Below are 12,246 nucleotides of genomic sequence, written 5' to 3'. Positions count from 1 at the left end.
GGAGAATGATGGGTATTCGAAGCGGGTTTCTCAGATATTCGTTTGCGGATGTGAAGACCGGTGATAATTCGAGGGGGAGTTTGGTCTTGATCGCGCTAGCTCGTTGGAAACTAAAGCTGGGACATCCAATCCTAACTTTGAGGGGGAGAATGTTAGGGTGCAAAGTCACTCTTGGATGTAGTGTTTTAGGCTTACCCTCTTGTATGTGTAAATGGGTTGAGTCTTTCCTATAAATAGGAAGTGAGTGACTCCCATTATGTAAGGAACCATTTGGAGTGTTAGACTAGAGAGAGAAACTTTGTACAAACCCATTTGTATATTCTTTCTAGATCTAATATGAGCTTACACAGATTTATTTACTCCTTGTGTTCTTGATTTTACATGATGATTCGGCCTTGGTGCCTTCGACCCATTGGTATGGTGAGGAGACTCACCTTTATCTGCTAAATCCAAAAGCTGCTCTCCTAACATTTCGTGAACACCCGTGCTGAACAATAATACCATTACCCCAGGTTAGGGCTGAATATAATCCAGTTGAAGAACCCAACCCCAAGTCCTTTCACAATGGCCCAAAAAGTATTCCTTTGCTAATGGGCCCAAAGTCCATGTCCAAAATCATTAATGGGCCTCGTGGCCCAAGAAAGCCCAACCATAGTAACCATGGCCCAAAACAGATAAGCTGGCCCACCAACTCAAAACGTGACCAAGCCCAATGACTAATTAAGACCCAAAGGGTTTACAAGCCCAAAACAAGTCCGGGCCCATCTAAGGTGCGTATGTCTTACGTACCACCCTGGTACACGCAGCGTACTGAGTCCCTGAGTTGTACACGCTACGTACTTTAAGTTATGCCCAACGTACAAACAGATTAAGCACCTTCTTCCATTAAGTTCTTAATACTCGATGTTCTAACGTCCAATATTAGATCTGAGCTCATTAAGACGTCCTAGGGCATAAAGTTGGTAACTTTATGCCCTTGCATGATATATGAAACTTAAAAACTTCATTCTTCACATTAGGACTTCATATAAAGCTTCAAACTCATGCATGGAGTCTAGATACTCTTCAAGTTAGCACCTTTATGCATCTAGCATGCTCACAAAGCTCATATCTAACCATTTTAGTCTCTGGATTTGCCCAACTCTCAAGAGAAGGTCCAAAACCAACTAAAGGGACAATATAGAAAACTCTAGCTAGATCTAATGAATAAGATGGCAAGATCAAGACTTTATACATCCAGAGGCTCTTCAAGGTGAACTAGATGCAGATTCTTGAAGCCCAATGCCACTCCAAGCTTGCTTAGCAATTCCTTCTTCTTGAATAAACTCTAAAATGGCCACAAATACACTCCTTAAGCTCAAAAACACTCTCACAAGGTATCTCTGGTGTAGAAGGGCGAAATGAGGCTATGGAGGATGATTAGGGTTTGGTCTAAGAGGCTTAAGGGTGTTTAAATAGGTGTCAAGTCTGGCAATTATGGTTTTGGCCCTCTGTCGCATACGCCCCGCGTACCTATACGTACGCCCTGCGTACGCGACCACCCTCCACGTTCATGTATCCTTAGTACGCTAAGCGTACTCCTGGAGTACGCCCCGCGTACTTAGGGACCTTTTATGCCATCTTTTCCATTTCAAGGGTCTAAAGAGTAACACCTGATTTGGAGTGTTACAATTATTTAAGTGCGATTTAACTATAAGCCTCTAATATTTTGTGTGTATTATTTATATAAAACAAGTTATATAAAACTATGAGTTATTATTTAAAATCATAATGTGTTAAGCATAAAAATAAATATAAGTTTTGATCGGCTATTAATTCAAATATATTAATGATTAAATGACTCATTTACAACTAAAACTTTAAGATAGATTATTTATTTCACTAACTTATTGTCATTTTCTTATTTTACATTTTACTTGAATGTTTTTTTATTTTCTTTTATAAAATGTCAATATTCAATTTTTCATAGCATATTATCCGTCATTACTACTAATGTTACAAAACTTAAATTTTTGTTAAACCAAATTTTTTTAAAGCTATATATAAATACTAATGTGTTTCTACTTATCATTAGTGATTTTTTTGAATAAATTTCAAATCACGACGGTTTTTATAGAAAACAAAATATTAAAAAGGCTTTTATGTATATGATCTAAAAATGTTTTTTAATGGCTAATTAAATATTTAGAATAACATTTAATATTCATGTCAATATCTTAATATTTCATAGCTTATTAATTTTATGTTAGAAAATGATAAAGTTAAGATCAAATGTTTCAATAAAAAAGATACATATGAATTGGAAAATCGTAAATTTTCAACAATTCACAAAGGATAAAATATATCAATAATAATAACTATCGATTTGTGATATAAATACCCCTAAACCTCTCAAACTCTTTCCGCTACAATTATAACATTATAATACAAATGATCAATCATTTAAGTAATTGAGAAACAATATTATTATACTTGAAAAATGATTCAACATCATGAAATATACATTAATGTTAATTGTTGGTTGCTCTAAGATCTTTCACACCTACAATCTAAAACAACAATGCATTTATAGTATCTATTTATAATATACGAAACATAAATATATCATGCAAAATAAATTTAAAAAAATAAAAAATAATATAGAAAAAACTTGAGAAAGTGGGTTGTATCATTTCATTGACGTTGAATCTATCATAATATTTGCTTTAAATCAATCAAATGGCTTGAATCTTTGAATTTTTTATATACCTAAAGAATATCGTATCATCCCATCGTATTTCATCATTGAACTCTTTCTTTTAGACGTATAACTACAATGTCTTATCAATTTTTATGTATTCTATATATAACAAAATTTGAAAGAGAAAAAAAAAACAAGTATGGCTAACCAAACATGAAAAATCATGTTCTTAATATATCATTATAATAAATTGAAAAGTTTTGAGGTTTTACATAAATATGGTTCAATTCTTGAGTCCTATTCATTTAAATGATCTTCTTTATAAGAGATAAATTGATTTGGGGATTGAGATGGAGGTGGCTTCTTCCCCCATTGACATCCTTAGTTATAATAATTAAAAGAAAGCAAAACATAATTAAAAATCATAAATATATACAAAAAAATATCTAAAACTAAATAAATGGTTCTTTGTAAATGAAAATCGAAAATATCATCAACGCTAGTAACAACAAAAAATAAATAATAATAATAATAATAATAATAATAATAATAATAACTAAATGTTTATATATTTGACGACAGAAGAATAGTTATAAACTAAAATGTCCAGATGAAAAACAAAAGCTGGAATAGCTCAGTTGGTTAGAGCGTGTGGCTGTTAACCACAAGGTCGGAGGTTCAAGCCCTCCTTCTAGCGTTTTTAATTTACTTTCTCCAATTCTTTTTGTTAATCTTGTTTAAAATTATTCAACGCTTTGCCACCGAACTTTAAAAATTATCTTCACGACTCTATTTCGTTTCTATTAAAATCATCAAAGAAAAACTGCGTATACATCTCTAAATTATAACACACATTTTTTTTTATTAATATTAATGTTTATGCTGTTTTTCAATAGGGTACTGATTCTGCTGCTTTTTAAGTTTTTGTTTATCCATTAAAAAAACTATGTATCAACATTTATACCCTTGTATTTAGTTAATAAATATTAAAGAGATGATCCCGTGTTTTTCTTGATGTTTGTTTCGTGTTTTTCATCTTCAAAATTACTTTTACTACTAATTTTACATTCTCAAATCTCAAGTATACGATATCTTTCTCACAATCATCAAAGTGTTACACAAAAATTGCCTAATTTCATTTTGATAACTCAGATGTTAATTTCGATTAAAATTTTGATTTTTGAACATTTTCTGAACAATTAGATGAATTACTTAACAAAAGTATGATCTGAAAATTGATCGAACAAGTGTGGTATCAGCGTCTTACGTTGGGAAGATATTGACAAACCTAAGCTAATGGTGTTTTCCAGAGAATTCCTTCACCGTTGGAGAAGAAACCCGCCACCAATGATGAAACTAAGCGTACAGTGGCTCCACTATATCTTAACTTACCAATGGTGTTTTCCGACGAATTCCTTCAACTGTAGAGGAGAAGAAATGTGTCGTCGTTGATGAAACTAAGCCCACGATAGGGCCACTAGGCCCACTACATCTTAATCTTTACCAATGGTGTTTCCAGCGAATTCCTACACCTTGTTGCCCTTTTCGGTGCCACCAAAGCAAGAACTCATATTTGTGTATTTTGTAATTATTCTCAGTGGGTGCATATAAACACTATGTGGAACACGCCCTTATTCAATAATAAAAAAATAGACTAAATTGCAAAATTTATCTCTATGCTTTACCTGCAGTTTCGGGCCATATTTTTTTTCACGTACGGATGGTCTAAAATCGGAACTATCATGCAAAAATTGGTCCCTCGATTTAACTGCTCATCCAAAACATTCGTTACGTCTCACATCTCTTTAAAAGTTAGGGGCATTTTCGTCTTTTTAGGCATATGTTCCTATTTTTATTATTATTATTAAATACATGAATGACCCAAATCTCTATCTCTCTCTCTCACGCCCGCACGATAGGGCTAGATGATTAAAGAATAATATGATAATTAGACATTATCAAAGAATGATTATTTAGGGAAAATAATCTAAACGAAAGTCTTGGTAGGCGTTAAACCGTGAACGTGCATATAAAGAACGTTCAAATCTGACTTCGTAAGAGGAAGTTATGATTTTTCGAAGTTTCAGCACAGTAGTATATGGCTCAAAAACTGAAGTAGAGATCAGTTGATTATTAGGAAAAACAATCTAAACGAGAGTTGCAGATCTCATGCATATGGTTCCGTCGACATAAAGACAGTCGAGAATGGATATCATATGAGAAAGTTATGAATTTTTAACAGACATTAACAGTATAAGCCTGTTAAAAATATAGCTTTAAAAATGAATTAAAAATGAGCCGACAGAGTCTAAACGCGTAGTAGGATGCCGACATAGGGATGTGGACAAATCTGGACCTAACACGTGACGCAAAACGAGAGGATCGATTTGGTTCGAGTGTGTAGCGCGCATATGGACAATAAATAGTTGTGCTCAGCCTCATTCTCCTTCACATCACCCACACTTCCTCTCTCGATTTCCTTCGATTTTAGCCCCATTTTCACTTAGTTTTAGTCTGCGGCGAAGCCCTACCACACCCCTAAATACTCATCTGAGTAATAGCCTTCGAGTAGGAAATCCCAAGTCAGTATTTTGCCCGCTTAGATTCCGGTGTAAAGTGGGATTTATTAGTAATTTCATGTCGTTATACTGATTGATCTACTTACGGGGATGATGTCTAGGATGGATTTAGTGAGATGTTTAAAGTGCGATTTCCAACAGTATACTCTGTATACCAAACGTACCCTACCTCTGATATGATCCTACCTGGTTATTCCTTATATAGATCTTGAAGTAGACTTTGGGATTGTTGAGAAATCTGAATCCTTAGGATAATAGTTCCATGAAGTATGAAATTAGACTAAGAGTTAGCATTATATACATCTAGGTCTTTTGGAAAAAGGTGTAAGATGGAGCTCTGCCTAATTCACCAATCATCAGACACTTTCACAAGTGAGTGCATAGTTACTTTCATCTTACACAAAGATATAAAGTATTTAAGATAACTACATGCTATGTGGGCATGTTATCTGTGTTCCTGATATCTATGTTAGATGAACAATATATACATGTTTTATTTGATTTTAAATTTTCTATGTATTATTATTACCTATAAATATATTGGATAAATATGGGTAGATATAAGATGATATAGATTTTAAGAGATGAAAGATGATATAGATGACGAGAGGCCTATCAGATAAATGTTGGCAGCTGTAGACTTAGTGTCTATTAGATAAATACCGGCAGCTATGGACTTAGTGCCCATTAGATAAGCACCGACAGCGATGGACTTCGTGCCTAAACACCGGCAGCGATGTACTTCATGCTTATTCCTTAGGACAAATCCTTAGGAATAAAAATAGAAAGAAACTTACTGACATGTATTGCGGAGAAATCCCTGTAACAGTATTGTCAGCAATGATGATTAAGATGACTCTTAGGATAAATCCTTAGAGAAGAATAAATAGTAAAACAAGGATGGGTAATTGGGTTAATTGTTTGTTTGATGATTAAACACATTAACTACATTATTGTGGGTTATAAATCTGCCCTGACGCACTTAGCTTCTTTGTATCACAGGTAGCAATCCAAAGTTGCATGCATGATGAGAGATTCAAGAAGATGTAGTCTGTTAGTCTAAGATAATGTAAGGTTCATTTATGCTTATGTTTCTGTATTGACGATGACATCCCAAGTTTTATAAATAAAATACATTTCTTGGAAATGTCTTGATAACGTTATTATCATCTTTTTGGGACAAACTCCGCAAAGTAAACCTTTTTAAAAGAATACTCTAATTTAATAAGCATAAAAAAATCAGTCTTTTATGGCCGTAAAAATTGGAATGTCACAGTTCGTATCAGAGCATTAGTTTAAGCGAACTAAGAATTTTAGGGAATCTAGACTTAAACTTAGAATGCTAAGCGATGATTGTGAGATGTATGTATATTATATTCTAGGTAGTACAACCAAATTAACACTAGCACTAGCTTACTTTAGGATTAGATGACTAATTTGCTTTTATGTGCTAATTCAGTTATGCTATAGCATGCCTTAGGATTGCTTATCTAGGATGCTATTATTAGGTAAAAGTTAAGGTATGTTGCCGACCTAGAATTAGGAAATTTTATGTGTTCAGGTTTCTAAACGTTTAGTTATGATACTAGAACTGGCATATAATATTTCTGAGGAATCAGGAGAATTATACGTCAAATAAAACCTTCCATATCTCAAAATTCTTGTCACTATACACTAAACGTCTGCTTTGGTGTATAGAACGCCATGGTAAGAACGTGTAGTAGATTAGGAAACCCTAATGGAAACCAGCAGCCTGAGCCACGAGTGATTGAGTGTGCACCAGAGGTAGCAGCTGCACCCGAACCTATCACATTGGCAATGATACATGCAATGTTGGATCGTCGGATGGAATAGACAAGGCACCTACTTCAACAGAATAGAGTGCCTACGACACCTTTTGATCAACCTGAGTTGAATGTAGAACATTCAGAGGAAGGAAATTATAATAGGACTATTAGTCGAGTAGAACCCCAAGTGGTTAGAAGAAATAACCATGAGGGAGAAATGAAGGTAAAAATAGACATGGTTGCAAGTTCAAGAACTTCATGGTAGCAAAAACACCAAGTCTTGTTGGAAGCCCCACCACGGTGGAAGTCATGGATTGGATCTCCAAGATGGAGATGGTGTTTGATAATTGCAATTATAGCAACAAGCAGAAGACTGTCCTTGCGGCCAGACGATTTAATATTGGGGTATTTGTTGGATTAGATGTCTAAGCCCATAACTATATTTGGTATGTACTTGACCCGGTTGTAGCATGGTCCTTTTGGGTTGCCTTCACCGAAGCAACTTGACTGGATAGATAATGGAGAAAGAGGGTATTATTGTTTATTAATATATTATATGAATAATATATTAAAGGAGAAATCATATTATTTAATTAACATTGGTCAAGAATTAATTTAGAGTTAATTTTGTGGTCAAAAGAGGTTAATTGAATTAAAGGGACTAAACTTGTAATTATAAGATAATTGCAAAATGGGCTGAGGAACCCTTGGAAAGGGGTTGGACGAAATCTTATGGGAGCCCATAAGGATTTCGTCCAAGGGGCCAAGTTCTGGAAGGTTCTTGTGGGTTGCTTAGAGCCTAAGCAACCGGATGAGGACTTTGACTGAAACCCTAATTCTTTAGCTATATATAGATCCCTTTGGCTTCATAAAACCGGCCACTTGAACCCTAGAGATCATAGAGTCGGTTTTGAGCCTCCTTCCCCTCTCTCCAAGATCATCCACTTGCTTTGGTGTTTATGATTCATTAGAGGCATCACATTTGAGGTGCTAGGTTTCTCAAAAGCTCAAGGATCTTTAAGCAACAATCAAAGGTAACATTCTTACTAGTTTATATATATTGATTTCGATTTTGTTGTATGCTAGTTTAGGGTTTGAGAGCTTTGGATGATTATTGCATGTACAAATAGAAAAACCTAGATCCAAAGCTTTAGGGTTTTCATGTGCACCATAGGAATGATGATTTGCTCATAACCCAACAATATTAAGTTGGTGGAAGTTATTGGCTGATACCATGCCTAAAGGAGAAGCTAGTAAGATGTCTTGGGAAGAATTTCTAGTGCAGATGAAAATGCAATACTGCTCTGTACAGGATCTCCTAGAAATCAACAACGAGTTTCAGAATCCGAAGAAGGGAAAAATGAGCGTCAACGAGTATGTTGCAAGTTTTACAAAGAAAACGAAACTTGTTCCTTCTTTGGTTCCAACAGAACCCTCCAAAGTCAAAAAGTTTGCTCTTGGAATGCCAGCGGACTTTGGTCCAATGGTAAAGATAGCAAGGATTCTGAAGGAGGCCATCTGGTCAGCCAAGAACGTAGAGACACAGATTAGAGAGAAGGGTTTGGATAGGGTAGAAGCAGGAGAGAAAAGGAAGTTGAAGGGGGAACTCATATGGAGAAGCAGGAGAGAAAAGGAAGAAAGGAAGAGTCTCGAAGTCTAACCTGGAAGACCCAAAGTCTGGGGTTAGTGGTGAAGCCAAGTGGTGTGAGAAGTGGAAGAAGAATCACTTTGGGAGATGATATGGAGAAGCGACTTGTTATAAGTGTGGTAGTATCGGTCACTATTCCAAGGATTATACATTTAACGACTAGGTATGCTACGGATGTGGAGACAAGGGGCATATGTCAACATATTGGCCAAAGAAAAATGAAGCGGCAAGATTGAATACACCACCGAAGGCAAAGGCAATAGCATACCATATGATCCTTGATGAGGCAGCAATAGGTCAAGAGTAGAGAGTTGCTTATCCGAAACTCAAGATATGAATCAATTATATTAGTATTAGGTTGTGTACCTGATGTAATAGGCGTAACATATGAATTCTCATTGTAATCGTTTTAAGAAGCAATATAATTTCCTAAATTATGTTATGTGCTTTCTGTGCGATTTCCTTTTTATGATAACTCAAGGCAATACTTGGGACAAGTATGAGTAGGTGTGAAAGGTAGTAGAGGCCTATACTACCGGAAGCACATGACTTGTACTTGTATCAGAAAAAGTCACAAGGTTACTAAATCTCTAAGTAGTTGAGTTATTTTTTTCATTTCCATCATTACATTTGTTCTGGTATTGAATATTCTGACCTTAGTGGTCATATCGAATCAAGTCTGAATGATCTACGAAGTAAAATCGACGTAGCATCCGACTTTAGATTAAAGGAAAAGATAATCGAAGCGATCAGTAAAGGTATCGTGTTCGCCGTTAAGATTAAGCAGCCTGTAGCTAGAAGTGATACATGACATAATGTGAATATATCACATTAGAACCTGAAGGAATATATCCTTTCGTGTTAAGAGTCTGACTCAAAAAGACGTGAGTCTAACCGTTGTATCATCCATGAGAGGTCGTTAAGGACATGACCCATTAGTATGCTATGGTAGTCGAAGTAAGGACCTTAAATTCAAGTTAAATCTAGCAGTAGTCTCTAATGAACATTGAATTTAGAAGGAAGAGAAAATGCAAGAATTTAGCACCGTCAACAGTCAAGAAGTATAAGAGTTGGAAACTCAATAGAAAAGACATAAGAGTTATGATTACCACCTAGGATGGAAAGGGAACGTGTGGAGTCATATACAAGCCCTATTTTGTTGATGATTTTAGGACATAATCATCCTAAGAGGGAGATAATTGTAATTCCCACAAGATAGGGATAGATGATTAAATATTAATATGATAATTAGACATTATCAAAGAAGGATTATTTAGGGAAAATAATCTAAATGAAAGTCGCAGTAGACATTAAACTGTGAGCATGCATATAGAGAAAGTCCAAATTTGACATCGTAATAGGAAGTTATGATTTTTCGAAGTTTCTGCGCATCAGTATATGGCTCCGAAACCAAAGTAGAGATCGGTCGATTGTTAGGAAAAAAATCTAAACAATAGTTGAAGATCTTGTTCATATGGTTTCGTCGATATAAAGACATTCGAGAACCGATATCATATGAGAAAGTTATGAATTTTAACGGAATTTAACAGTTTAAGCCTTTTAAAAATATAGCTATAAAACTAAATTCAAAATTAGCCGACGGCGTCTAAATAAAAGTTATAGATCTCGTCGGTAGTTATGCGTGGATATAAAGAACGTCGAAAACGAAGCTTGTATGAAGAAGATATGATTTTTTGAAAAATCAGAAATTCACATGTGTGCGTGTGAGGGGCACGACGCACAGTAGGCTGCCGACATAAGGACGCGGACAAATCTGGACCTGACACGTGTCGCAAAACGAGAGGATTGATGTAGCTGGAGTGCTCGGCACGCACCTCGTGCGCGGCGTGCATATAAACTAAAATAGATGTGCTCGGCCTCATACTCCTTCACACCACCAACACTTCCTCTCTTGATTTCCTTCAATTTTAGCCCTATTTTCTCTTAGTTTTAGTCTGTAGTGAAGCCCTGTGACACCCCTGAATACTCATCTGTGTAATAGCCTTTGAGTAGGAAATCCCGAGTCAGGATTTTGCACACTTAGATTCCAGTTTTCATCAAGAACCTCTGTAAGTTAAGCTACGCTCTATCTCTTTCAATTTAACTTACATTTATAGTAATAAGTCGTTATTATGAAACTATAAATAAGATTTATCAGTAATTCCATGTCGTTATATTGATTGATCTACTTACGGGAATGATGCCTAGGCTGGATTTGGTGAGGTGTTAAAGTGGGATTTCCAAATAGTATACTTTGTATACCAAATGGACCCCACCTCCGATATGATCCTACCTGATTATTCATTATTTAGATCTTGATGAAGACTTTGTGATTGTTGAGAAATCTGAAACCTTAGGATAATAGTTCCACGAAGTATGAAATTACACTAAGACTTAGCATTATGTATATCTAGGTCTTTTGGAAAAAGGTATAAGGCGAACCTCTGCCCAATTCACCAATCACCAGACACTTTGTCAAGTGAGTGCATGGTTACTTTCATGTTACACATAGATATAAAGTATTTAAGATAATTACATGCTATATGTGCATGTTATTTGTGTTCCTAATATCTATGTTAGATGAACAATATATACATGTTTTATTTGATTTTAAATTGTATATGTATTTTTATTACCTATAAATATATTGGATAAAGATGGGTAGATATAAGATGATGTGGATTTTGAGAGATGAAAGATGATATATATGACAAGAGGCCTATCTAATAAATACTAGCAGCTATAGACTTAGTGCCTAATAGATGGATACTGGCAGCTATGGACCTAGTTCCCATTAGATAAGCAGCGGCAGCGATGGACTTCGTTCCTAAACACAGGCAGCGATGGACTTCGTGCCTATTCCTTAGGATAAATCCTTAGGGAAGAATAAATAGTAAAAAAAGGATCGATAATTGGGTTAATTGCGGAGAAATCCATGTAACAGTATTGTCAGCAACGATAATTAAGATGACCCTTAGGATAAATCCTTAGGGAAGAATAAATAGTAAAAAAGGATGGATAATTGGGTTAATTGTTTGTTTGATGATTAAAGGCATTAACTTTATTACTGTGGGTTGAAAACCCTATGTACTCACCAGGCTTCCCAACCTGGCGTACTTAACTTCTTTGTATCACAGGTAGCAGTACAAAGTTGCATGCATGATGAGAGTTTCAATGAGATGTAGTCTGTTAGTCTAAGATAATGTAAGGTTCATTTATACTTATGTTTCTGTATTGACGATGACATCCTAAGTTTTATAAATAAAATACATTTCTTGGAAATGTCTTGATGACATGATTATCATCTTTTTGGGACAAATTCAGCAAAGTAAACATTTTTAAAAGAATACTTTGATTTAATAAGCATAAACAAATCGACCTTTTCTGGCCGTAAAATAGGGATGTCACTATCTCTCTCTCTCTCTCTCTCTCTCTCTCTCTCTTAAAGAAAAAGTTAAAAAAAAACTACCCCCAATCCATCTACTTCTTCCCCAAATTATCCAATAGTACAAGGTTTATGGATTGCCTACTTTGATTTTGTTCAAAGATGGG

The 12,246-nt window shown here is 35.2% G+C and overlaps 1 non-coding gene across 1 annotated transcript; it reads left to right on the top strand.

The window, feature by feature from the left end:
- Positions 1-3,303: 3,303 nt before the first annotated feature.
- TRNAN-GUU (transfer RNA asparagine (anticodon GUU)) lies at positions 3,304-3,377 on the top strand. Its single transcript has one exon. It is a non-coding gene; the product is annotated as a tRNA-Asn (tRNA).
- Positions 3,378-12,246: the final 8,869 nt, after the last annotated feature.

The sequence above is a fragment of the Lactuca virosa genome, chromosome 5, assembly GCF_052849685.1.
Source record: "Lactuca virosa cultivar CGN04683 chromosome 5, Lactuca_virosa_CGN04683_v6, whole genome shotgun sequence".
Classification (NCBI taxonomy): domain Eukaryota; kingdom Viridiplantae; phylum Streptophyta; class Magnoliopsida; order Asterales; family Asteraceae; genus Lactuca; species Lactuca virosa.
Note: the sequence above shows the minus strand (reverse complement) of the source record. Positions and strands in the feature narration are given on the sequence as shown.